General features: G+C 32.9%; 1 pseudogene; it reads right to left on the reverse strand.

Moving 5' to 3' along the window:
• Positions 1-1,779: 1,779 nt before the first annotated feature.
• Positions 1,780-1,896, reverse strand: LOC145264064 (5S ribosomal RNA; annotated as a pseudogene).
• Between the last annotated feature and the right edge of the window lie 10,377 nt (positions 1,897-12,273).

Genomic DNA, 12,273 nt, shown 5'->3' on the forward strand with positions numbered 1-12,273 from the left:
ATTCCTTTTACTCAAACATATCTACTATTTTATAGTAAATTGAACAATGCGAATTCCTTCCTGAATCTATTTCCGAACCTTGCTTATCGAATCTCGGTCTATCTAATCTCATTTTTACTTATCTAATATCTTTCTTACTTACAAGAAAAGAGGGACCTTTCTTGTAACATACCATACACTCATTAACCCTTATCCTTCAGTGGCTTTCGGGCCTTAATAAGTGGTGACTCCAATGTAAAAAAAAAAAAACAAGAAAGGGCAAATTAACTACTAGGTGCAATACTTATATCAAAGAATTTTAGGACTGTAATATAATTATAAAGATTTCGTCCGTTATTGTTATTGGCTATAAATTGAAGTGCGTTATTAAATCGGAGACATTAAAAAAAAACATTAATTTAATGAAGGCAGTAATTAAATGTTACTTTAATTAAAAAACTTCAAATTTCCAGGTAGGAAAACCTGACAATAAACTTACCGAAACTATTTTTAATGAATTCAAATTTATGTCAATTCACTTAATATAGTGTTATATGCTGAACGTTAAATGACACCAAGCTCCTTACACACACACACACACACACACACACACACACACACACACACACACACACACACACACACACACACACACACACACATATATATATAAGAACAAGTAGTTAATAAAACATGTTAAAAAAAAACTTTGAAAAAGAGTTAAAAACATATTTAATTTTAAAAAGGAAACACGAAATAAGTGGATAGTCCTTAATCCGCGGAGTTTCAAAGGAATACTTTCCTTCTCATCGGAAGGTAGGATTTAGCAAAATGCGGGAACAGATTTTGCTTGCAAAAGTATTTGCTGAAACTACAAGTAAGTCAAAGATCTTACTTGGTAACAAAAAGTGAAGCAAAGGGAATAGGGTGAAGAAAAAGGTGATTTCACGTGAATGGATAGTCTGGTGAAGGGTAAAATATCCAATAACGGTAAAATCCAAAAATCCAGAATCCAAAAAATTGGTTAAATTTCCATTTCCACAAGTAAAATCCAAGGGAATCGCGTAATTGGAAGATGGTCTAAAGTAATCCAAAAGGCAGAAATCCGTGGAATAATTCACAAATGGGTACAAGGAAAAGGGAATGAGTTCAAATGATATTATTAAAAGAAAGATAAGATGTACGCAAAAAAAAAAAAAAAAAAAAAATGGAAGAAATTTAAAACACTGCTGTCAAGGCTGGGCTAATTTAAGAATATATATATATATATATATATATATATATATATATATATATATATATATATATATATATATATATACTAGCAGGCCGACCGGCGTTGCCAGGTCGTAAAACACGCATGTATTGTATTTTAATTCATACAGAAACTGAGACATGTACAAGCGAGTATTATGCTTTTGTTTTTTAATAGTCTACTCCTTGTCAGTAAAAAAAAAAAATCCCCTGAGCTGAGATCGGAACCCAAACCTAAAGACAGTGAGTCAAGTATGATAACCATTCGGCCAGCATGACACGCTTTTGAAAACCGTTTACAAATTTATTTCTACCTAACATAAGGAATTTGTAATGGGAACTGTTCACGCATGCGCAATCAGTAAACAGAGAAAATTCCGATCGCCCCAACGTACCAATTTTTCAATTTTGACTCCTGCGCGTGAAATTTTTGTGGCAAGAGTTGCGCAATCCGCAACCATACCTCTCCTGAGTCGACATTGTTGAATACCAGTGGTAAGTGGAGGTTCAGGACGGCTGGAAACAAATGCCTAGATAAGCGGAAAGCACATACAGCGCCTAATATTCCCAAACGGTCACCCATCTGGTACTAGCCAGGCTCAACGTTGCTTAACTTCGGTGATCTGACGGGAACCGGTGTATCAACATAATTATGTCGTATATGTTTTCAGCATTACCGTCTGTTGTATAAACTCAGTCTTCCACCTGATTTCGATTTCTTTTCGTCTTTTTTCCCCCCATAAGTATTTTGTTGAGACTGTTCCTAGTGCTCCTATAATTATTGACATTATATTGATTTTCTTCATTTCCTTATTCTTTTCAATTCTCTGGCATGACAATAGATGTTTTAAAAGTTTGGAACATTTTTTCCCTGCTTATACTGTATATGTATGCAATGGGAAGAATAAAAACTGCACTAACTCTGTGCAGGTTTAATCGGATTCCTTCAAAGGAGGAAGTTCCATGGGAGTATGAAATTCACAAGCGGTTCCCAGTTGAATATATATCCCCCGTTAGAGATAACGACGTTAGGTTTTTGCAACTCTTGCAGTGTCGACGTCCTCCTACATACAGCGTCTGGAATTCCGAAATTGGTCACCCACCTGACACTGACCAAGCTCAACGTTGCTTAACTTTGAAGATCTATGCCGTATTGTATGTATATATTATAATAATGATCCAAACAGACGTATCTATATTCCTAATTTGCATAATTATCTTGTAAACAGTTGATAATAAATTACTATTTGGTGTTATTTGTTTCCAATTATAGTGTCCTATTTTCTCTCTACATATACTAGTTCCGTAGATATTAACAGTAATTAATTAAAGTGATTTAATGAACAAAAAAGGATAAATTATCAAAATGTTTCTTAATCCATTTTCATTAATTTTCAGGAGTAATTGAAATGTCTTTCCATGGAGAAACAGACACATCCCTCACGAAACGAAGATGAAGCTACTAAACGCATTACTCATCTCAATCATACTTTACGTATGCGAGGCATAAACACTGAACGCAGCCATACAAAGGAAGATCGAAGTAGTAGAAATAAGATGCTTCTGAATACTCCTTGGCATTTCATACAACGACCGTATGACGTCCAGCTACCAGTTCCAGTCCCCACTGACGTCCAGCTACCCGTTCCAGTCCCCACTGATGCCCAGCTACCCGCTGACATCCAGCTACCCGTTCCAGTGCCCACTGACGTCCAGCTATCCGTACCAGTGCACACTGACGTCCAGCTACCAGTTCCAGTGTCCACTGACGTCCAGCTACCAGTTCCAGTCCTCACTGACGTCCAGCTACCCGTTCCAGTGCCCACTGACGTCCAGTTATCCGTATCAGTGCCCACCGACGTCCAGCTATCCGTCGCAGTGCACACTGACGTCCAGCTACCCGTTCCAGTCCCCACTGACGTCCAGTTATCCATACCAGTGTCCACTGACGTCCAGTTATTGATACCAATGTACACTAATGTCCAGTTATCAATACCCGTGCCCACTGGCATCCAGCTACTTGTTTCAATGCCCATTGACGTCAGTTCCTACCTCAGGGACCCACAAATCTCAACTTCACGAGATGCCCGTTCTCGTTCCAGGCTATCCTGAATCCATTGCCGCACATTTTACTCTTCTCTCAGTAAGCAATGAAGTGCGATATCCGATCGTCTTAAATAGAACATCTGTTTGTCATCTTTCGTTGTTATTGTCGTTACTTCTTTGCCTTGTGTCTACTTTATTAGTTGTATGGTATTGGCATCTTCACACCGTCTTTCGCCCCTCTACAACACCCCCTTCTCCGTGTTAAGAATGGCTTTCTTAAATCTCGCAAGTTTGAATTATTTCGAATTATCTCCTTTGATCCCTCAGAAGAATTTCAACATGGCTTGCTTTTCTTATTTAAACAATAAAACCACTTGATCAATTTACGTGATTTTTGGAATATTATTTTCGTTTTGTCACGGGTACGTATATCATACAGATTTTTCTTTAGTTTTTTTTTTTTTCTAATATAGGGGGAATTCTAGACAAGTAACCCCTTCTAAAAAAAGTTACCTAAATATTTAGAAAAAATAAATAAATAAAAATGAGAAAAGATCTCTTCAGAGGAATAGCTTTTCTGCTATTGAAAGAGAAGAAACAATTCTAGGCTGGGGCAATTTTGATTTTTGCCATAATTCGAAGTGTTTGTTGTTGTTGTTTTTGTTTTTGTGTCCCCCCCCCCTCCCCCGGAGGGCCTCGTTAAAAAATGACATTGTTTCTAACGTTGCACTCGCGGATGGGGGTGGGGGTAAATAGCGACAGAACGCAGCATTATAAATTTCTTTCTTTCTTTCTTTCATTTTTTTTTTATTTGTACGCTCGTGGCTTTGTCAGAATTCCCGCCATTTCCTGATGCAAGTCTTGACTTGTCATTTTCTCCTTATCTTCTTTAAAGAATTTGACATTTCCTCCTTTTATTTTATGGGTCAATGTTTCGGCATTTATTCTCCGTTTTATTAAAAACATTGGTACTTCTACACAATTTGAACTGAACCAATATATATATATATATATATATATATATATATATATATATATATATATATATATATATATGTGTGTGTGTGTGTATGTGTGTGTGTGTGTGTGTGTTTATGTGTGCGTGTGTGTGTGTACCTATGGTTCTCCAATTATATTTCACTTTTTATTCATACAAATGCTTTAATTCATGAAGCTCAATGTAATTACAGAGCATATAACAAATAAATGACAAAAGTCTATATTCCAAATTTCAAGATGTTGACCATCTTACAATTTATTCTTTTAAGTATGTAGATATTCGCAATTTTTGACAGCACCTGTTTCGTAGCGCAAAATCATTAATTTAATTGCTGTATCAATCAATGAATCTATTTCGCCCCCTAACTAATCAGAAGAAAAACCACTTATCAATTTTTAAAAGAAAATAAATGCATATGGACATGATTACAAAATCCAAAAATTGGGAGAGAAGTTGCAATTACCTTTATTTTCCATTTTATTACGCCATCAGGTGCTGCCAAGAATTGTGCATATCAACATACTTAAAGGAATAAATGGTAAGACGGTCAACATCTTGAAATTTGAAATATAGGCCTTTGTCATTTATATATATATATATATATATATACTTCATTTACTCACATAAAATTAATATACGAAAATATAAATTTATGCGTAAACTTTAAGTATTTATTTCAAAAGTGCTCAATACGTAGGTAGAGCTAGTTAGTTAGTTATAAAATATATATGGCGATTAAGCTACACTGAATATTCCGCGTTTCATCCACTCTAGAAGAAGCCTGAAGAATCCTAGAGTGGATGAAACGCGGAATATTCAGTGTAGCTTAATCGCCATATATATTTTATAACTAACTATATATATATATATATATATATATATATATATATATATATATATATATATATATATAAAAATGTAAAGTTGGTTCGTTCTAAACAAATAAAACCATGTTTATACGTTACCAATTTATTTGAAATTTTCAGACAACCCATTTTTAGAGTCGAGGTATGTTTTTATGTTATTAAAATAAATTTACCTAATTAAAATTAAAATATTAAATAAAATAAATATATTTATTTAATCGTTTCTGCGAATCTGTTCTGTTGATAAAACTGAACTTCCGGTTCGATTCATTTCACAGCCACGAATTGACGAAAGGTTTCATTTTCTGTTAACTCGATAAGTAAAAAAAAAACAAAAAAAAACATATTTCATTTGTTTATCTTCCAAATTTTTTAATTTACACATCTTTTCTTTATTATATAAGGCCCCCCCCCCCAAAAAAGTTTGTTGCTTGCTTTTGAGTTTGTTTTTTTTTTGTTTTTCTATATAAGATTACTCAGACAGAGAGTGATCCGTGCTGAAATAATGTTATTATTTAAAAAGTCATTCTTAACATGGGGAGGTAAGGATGTTTTGTACCTATTCTGTACTTTAACCTTACAATTGAATAAATAAAAAAAAAACATATCGTAAAACGTTATTTAAACGTGGAAATATGATTTAAAAAATAGCGCAGATCGCTCTCTGCATTAGCACCATTTTTATTTATTGCGGACTATTATTCTCATCTTTATTAGTTGTTGTTTCACGAATTTTCGGCCAACTATTCCTCTGGCCTTCATGAAAAGAAGTCCTTTTATAAATGTTCAGTAACTTTTTCCTTTTATTATTCTTAAAGAGTAAAACTTTTCTTATTCATGAAAGGAGTTAAGCCTACGTAAATAAATAAATGTTTGTACACCTGACAAATTATCAATAAATGGTTTAGTTACTTTTTTTTAAAAATGTTTGTAAAAGTGCGAAAGGCGACGTTGTTGTATACTCCCATGCTTAATTTCTATACTTATAGGTTTTTGGAATTTTTTTTCACTGGATTATTATTGATTGGACACTAATTAAACAGATTATTAAAAAAAAAAATGTAAAAAAGAAATCATTATTTCGACATTTGAAAGTGGTGCTCACTTTTTAGTTACAACGTTCTGATAAATCAGTCACCCATTTTGTAAGCAATAAAAACGCGGTATATCAAAACCATAGAAAGTAAAAATAATGAGTCTCTACCGCATTTGTAAGTCAGAAATATATTTGTTTCTCAAAGAAAAAAAATAGAGAGAACAGGACTTTTTTTATTGTTTTCATGAAAATAAAGTTTCGAGATTTTTAATTATTTTTTTTTTTACTTATTTAGTCAGTTTGTGTTTTTTTTTTAAATTGTTTTTGTGAAAGGTGAGTTTTTTTTCAAAACTTTTGTTTTGTTTCTTTTTAATTTTTTTAAAGTATTATAAATTTCACTAACATGCTGGAGAAATGTTTAATAATTTGGTATTTTTTTTAGATTAGGTCCACCTCCACAATTTTCCTTTCAATGACGACATTTATAGGTTTCCGAGTATGCTGAACACGCAAATTGCATTGAAATTTTGCGGAAATAAATATTTGTATTATGCATTGTATTCTTCGGCGGCCATCTTTTTACGTGCACACGCGCCATAAACAAATACACACACGTAAAAAAGATGGCCGCCAAAGATTACAATGCATAATACAACTTTTTATATCTTGATAACTACTTATTTCTGCAAAATTTCGATGCGATTTTCGTATTCAGCATAGTCGAAAACCATTTCAAGTCGTCATTTAAAAGAAAATTGAGGAGGTGGACCTAATCTAAAAATTTACCAATAATTTTTAATCCCGTACGCCTCCCGATACATTGCTTCGTCAACATGCGACCATTTTATATCTCCCGAAGACACTTCCGTATTTAGAAAAAAAAATAAATAAATAAATAAAAAGTGACCGATTTACCAGAACGTGGTAACTAAAAAGTGAGTATCCCTTTCAAATGTTGAAATGATTTTTTTTTTCAATTTTTTTTCATAATCTGGTTAGTGTTCAATCAATAATAATCCAGTGAAAAAATTTCAAAAAACCTATCAGTATAGAAACTCCACCACGTAAGTAAATAAATAAAAAATGTTACGTGCGCATGCGTTAGCCTTGACTAGGGGGGTACTAAGGGAACGACCATTAAATAATTCTGCGGGTCGCCATGGAACTCAACGCCCAAGGAGTATCAAAATAGTTTTCATGATCTGAAGAAATTTTTTTTTTCCGAAAAGTGGGTGATCACTTTTCCATCTAAATTTAACTTAAAATGAGCACCCACTTTCTGGCCACCTGAGGAAGTGGCATTTATTTTCGTGTTTATTGGCTTAAAGGTTTTTTTGACAAGGCAGTTTGGTACGCGAATGCATATTTAACAGTTTTCGTTTATGCTCACGCATAGCATAAACAAAGGCTACGTCTGTGAAATGGAAAATAGTCCCAGAGTTCAGGGGTTAATACCATGCAAAAGAAATCAAACAAAAAGACTTTTTAGCCAAGAAACACACAGAAAGAAAGAAAAAATAGCTTCCATTTTTTTTCTATCGAATTCATTTGCTGTTTTTATTGAAAACTATTTTCCCCCGGATTTTTGATATAATTTTCTGTTAAGGGCTGTGCGTCTCACGTTCGTAAATAACAAATTTTTTTTTGTAGATTTTGGTGTGCTAAAAACGAATCTGCAAACCGTTTCCGTCGCAAAAAAATAGTTTTTATGATATGAAGAAATTACTTTTTCGAAAAAGTGGCGATCACTTTTCCATGTAAATTTAACTTAAAATGAGCACCCACTTTCTAGCCACCTGAGAGAGGGGGGATTTTTTCCCATGTTTATTGGCTAAACAGCTTTCGTTTATGCTTACGCATAGCGTAAACGAAGGCTACGGCTGTTAAATGGAAAATAGTCCCAGAGTTCAGGAGTTATTACCATGCAAAAGAAATCAAACAAAAAACTTTTTAGCCAAGAAACAGAAAAATGCCCCTCTCTCAGGTGGCCAGAAAGTGGGTGCTCATTCTAAGTTAAATTTAGATTGAAAAGTGATCACCCACTTTTCGAAAAAGTAATTTCATGAATGTCATGAAAACTTTTTTTTTGCTACGTAAACGGTTTGCAGATTCGTTTTTAGCACACCGAAATCTACAATAAAATATTTCGTTATATATGAACGTGAAACGGGCCTTAAAGTAAAATAATACCGGATTTTTTTTAGCAGATTTGCCGTTTAGTTGTACAAATATCCTCAAACCAGGTAACCACTAAAAGGGATTTTTAAAAGTCGTCACCTGTATCGAGCAAAAGTTTAAAACCACCGATTATATGCCAGCCTACATCATGGTAACATATATTGAGTGAGTTCCTAACAGTATTTTTAGTTTAAACTCATTTTCCCAAAATTTCCCCAAACTTAACGTGTTCGATACAGTCTGCCGCCATTTGTATTTTTCAGATATACCGATAAACATTGAATGTTTTTGAACCGATTATACATTACATAAAAACACTAAAATTTTATCCAGTTAGGTAGAACACTTACTTTTCTTGCCTTTGATAACATTTATTTGTTATATATTTATTTTTTGACAACTTCTTTGTATCTGTGTTTAGTAATATAAACCCTTTTCATTTAATGTAACGTTTAGTCGGCTCGAAAAACAGTGTTTATTGGTGTATTTGAAAGCTACAAATGGTGGTGGACACTGTTGATTACTTTAAGTTAGAGAAAGTGAGTTAAAACTAAAAAAACTATACAAAATACTGTCAGAAACCTATCCATTATGCCAGCCTATGTCATGGTAACATATGTTCGGTGAGTTTCAGACACTGTTTTGTATAGTTTTTAATTTTCAACTTACTTTCCCAAACTTAACGCATTCAACAGAATTCGCGACCATTTCTGTTTTTTGAGCCAATTAAACATTTTACATTACATAAAAACACTAAACAATTATCCAATTAGGTAGAAACGTAAATTACCTTACCTTTGCTTTCATTTATTTGTTTTTGGACGACTTTTTCGAATCTGTGTATAGTAACCCCCCTCCCCCCACCATCAACCAAATATTAATTACTAAATCACATTTTTTAAAACAACAAAAAAAAAAGCATTTAGCGTTTCAACATTTTTGCTACGTTCGGCTTCATCCACTGATTGTTGGTCAAGTCCAAAACATGAATGATTGACAGAAACTCTCGAAGATCCAGATCAAATTCTGCAAGAGTACCATTTTTTTTTCAGTTTCGCCTTCTTTGTCACTTTTTGCAGTGGATTGCTGTACTAATATAAGAAACATGCATTTTCTCTTTTATTAAATTTTTCCATTACACCAAATTGAGCCACTGCAACGCGTGGCAGGGTACAGCTAGTATATATATATATATATATATATATATATATATATATATATATATATATATATATATACTTGTACTTTTTGTAGAAAAAGAAATCCCATACAGTGCTCTATTATTAGGGAAAACCCTTTCTCGAAATAAGAGCAATATATTTTTTTGTATAACATATACAGGAATTTACATCGGTAGTCGGTACCGACGGTTTCAAGCCCGGTAGTTGAGGACTGCTCTTAATGTCCGCCTCAGTATAGAGTTCCGGTTCCGTTAAAAGACAGATGAGAGTCGGCTGAAGAGAGCCTGAGGCGGACATTAAGAGCAGTCCTCAACTACCGGGCTTGAAACCGTCGGTACCGACTACCGATGTAAATTCCTGTATATATTATACAAATATATATATATATATATATATATATATATATATATATATATATATATATATATATATATATATATATAATCACATTAATTAATATACATATATATATAAATTTATGTGTAAACTTTAAGTATTTACTTCAAAAGCGCTCAATATGTAGGTAGATGAAACGAATGAATATTCTGTGTAGCTTAATTGCCATATATATTTTATAACTTACTATATATATTATATATACGGCATAACCACGTTGACACACTGGTTCCCGTTGGATCACCGAATTAAGCAACGATGAGCCTGGCCAGTACCAAATGGGTGACCATTTGGGACTTCCAGATGCTGTATGTGCTCTCTGCTTATCTCGGCATTGTTTCCAGTTGCCATGGACTTCTCTTTGCCACTGGACCCAAACAGTGCATATTCAGGAGAGGTGTGGTTAGTTATTGCACAACCCTTGCCACAGAATTACACGCGCAGCTTCCCATACAAGGGATATCATTTGTCTATCCAGACTGAATGGAGACATCGATATATATATATATATATATATATATATATATATATATATATATATATATATATATACTCATTCAAACACGGTAGTGCTTGAATGTATGGTTAATTGTTAGTTTTACTCATTTAGAGCTGCTTTAAATCTTCACCGCTCACTCATTTTGCGACCAAATTTCAAGCAATTTTTCAGTTTATAGGTTACCTTTTCAGCTATCTTTTGAAATAATTTTTTTTTTATTTTCATTCATTAAAACGAAAGTTATAATAAAATTACTCGTGTTCAAAAGTTTTCAGAATTAGTAAGGCACTTGAGAGACGGTTTCTTCTGATTGGCTGTTGGTTACCATAGCAACTTTTTCAACATTGACGTTTTAGAGACGATTTCTTCTGATTGGCTATTGGTTACCATAACAACTTTTTCGGCGTTGTCTTCTTCATAAACCATAGTACGAATGTCAGTCACATGCAATCTTATTTGGATTATATAGAGAGAATTAACAAAAGTGATGCTCTTGCCATACTAGGGCTGATAATCCTTCGCTTATGCCGTCGCCTGTTAATTCTGTTTCTCTCTTTTATTTGATTTTTTTTATTTAGTTTATTTAAAAAATGGGTAATAATTTTTTTATGGATTGTTGACAATGCGTATGATATTGAAGACAAAAGAAAATATTATTTCTAAGCAAAGTCTGCAAAAATCATGGATTACACGAAAAAATGCGAGCATGAAAAGTAATATGGTTAAGATTAAACATAGAAAAGTAAAGGACTAGTTTTTAAAACTGGAAAATAAAAAGACAAGATATTCTAGTAAAAAATATAATAAATTTATAACTTAAAATATTGCAGAAACACCCTGTATATGCAGGTAAGTATATATATTTTATAATTTTTTGTCTGTCAAAAAATTTACGCCGCTAAACTACACATTTGCCAAATAATTACATTTAAATTGTAATTCCCGCCACCACCAGAAAAAAACAAATTGTATTTGTCATGTTTTGACCCCCCCCCAATCGCCGAACTTGAAGAAATGCTAGAGGTGCCATGTCTCGTTGAACGCTTGGTGGCTAAAAACTGGATGCTCATTTTACCTTAAATTTATTTAGAAAAGTGATCGCCCACTCTAAGATGTCCTTTCTTTCAAAATTTTTTCTCTCATCATATTTATAAAGACTGTTTAAACGTATTAAGCCAACAAAAGTATATCTTCATTTTTGTAGGGGTTAAACGCTGCTGGGTCACGTCCTATAAAGTTCCCTTTTTTAAATTAGAAAGTAAAGTTTCGAATTGATGGGATTAGCATGAAAAAAGAAAAAAAAGGTGTTAATTTTAGAATTTAGAGGGTGGACTGCAGCGGATCTTCATTTTTAGGTGTAAAACAACGCTGTGTTACATCGTAAAAATTTACCGATTTCTGTATAGCCGTTTAAAGAAAAATACAAACCAAACAAATGACATCTTTTCAATTTTTTTTCGTAAGTGTTTTTTGTTTTTGTGTGAATATTTAAAAAAAGAAAAAAACATTAAAAAGCAAACATTTTTCTACCTACACGGAATTAATTTGGTAATTTTAATAACTGTCGGCATGGAAAAATAATTCCGTGTAGGTAGAAAAATGTTTGCTTTTAAAATGATTTTAAGCATGCTATCTAAAATTGCTATTTAATAAACTTTAAACAACAATTATATTGATAATATATTTAATTTCGTTTATTTGGAATTATTATTTCCAACAGGAAAAAAGAAAAGATTCCAATAATATTAATAAAAGAAAAATAAGATGTGCTTTTCACTCTACTTCCGAGACATAAATATAAATAAGAAAGATCTGGGAATCTGACATTTTTTTAAGTG

The sequence above is a fragment of the Euprymna scolopes genome, chromosome 39, assembly GCF_053919585.1.
Source record: "Euprymna scolopes isolate OS-2025 chromosome 39, ASM5391958v1, whole genome shotgun sequence".
Classification (NCBI taxonomy): Eukaryota; Metazoa; Mollusca; class Cephalopoda; order Sepiida; family Sepiolidae; genus Euprymna; species Euprymna scolopes.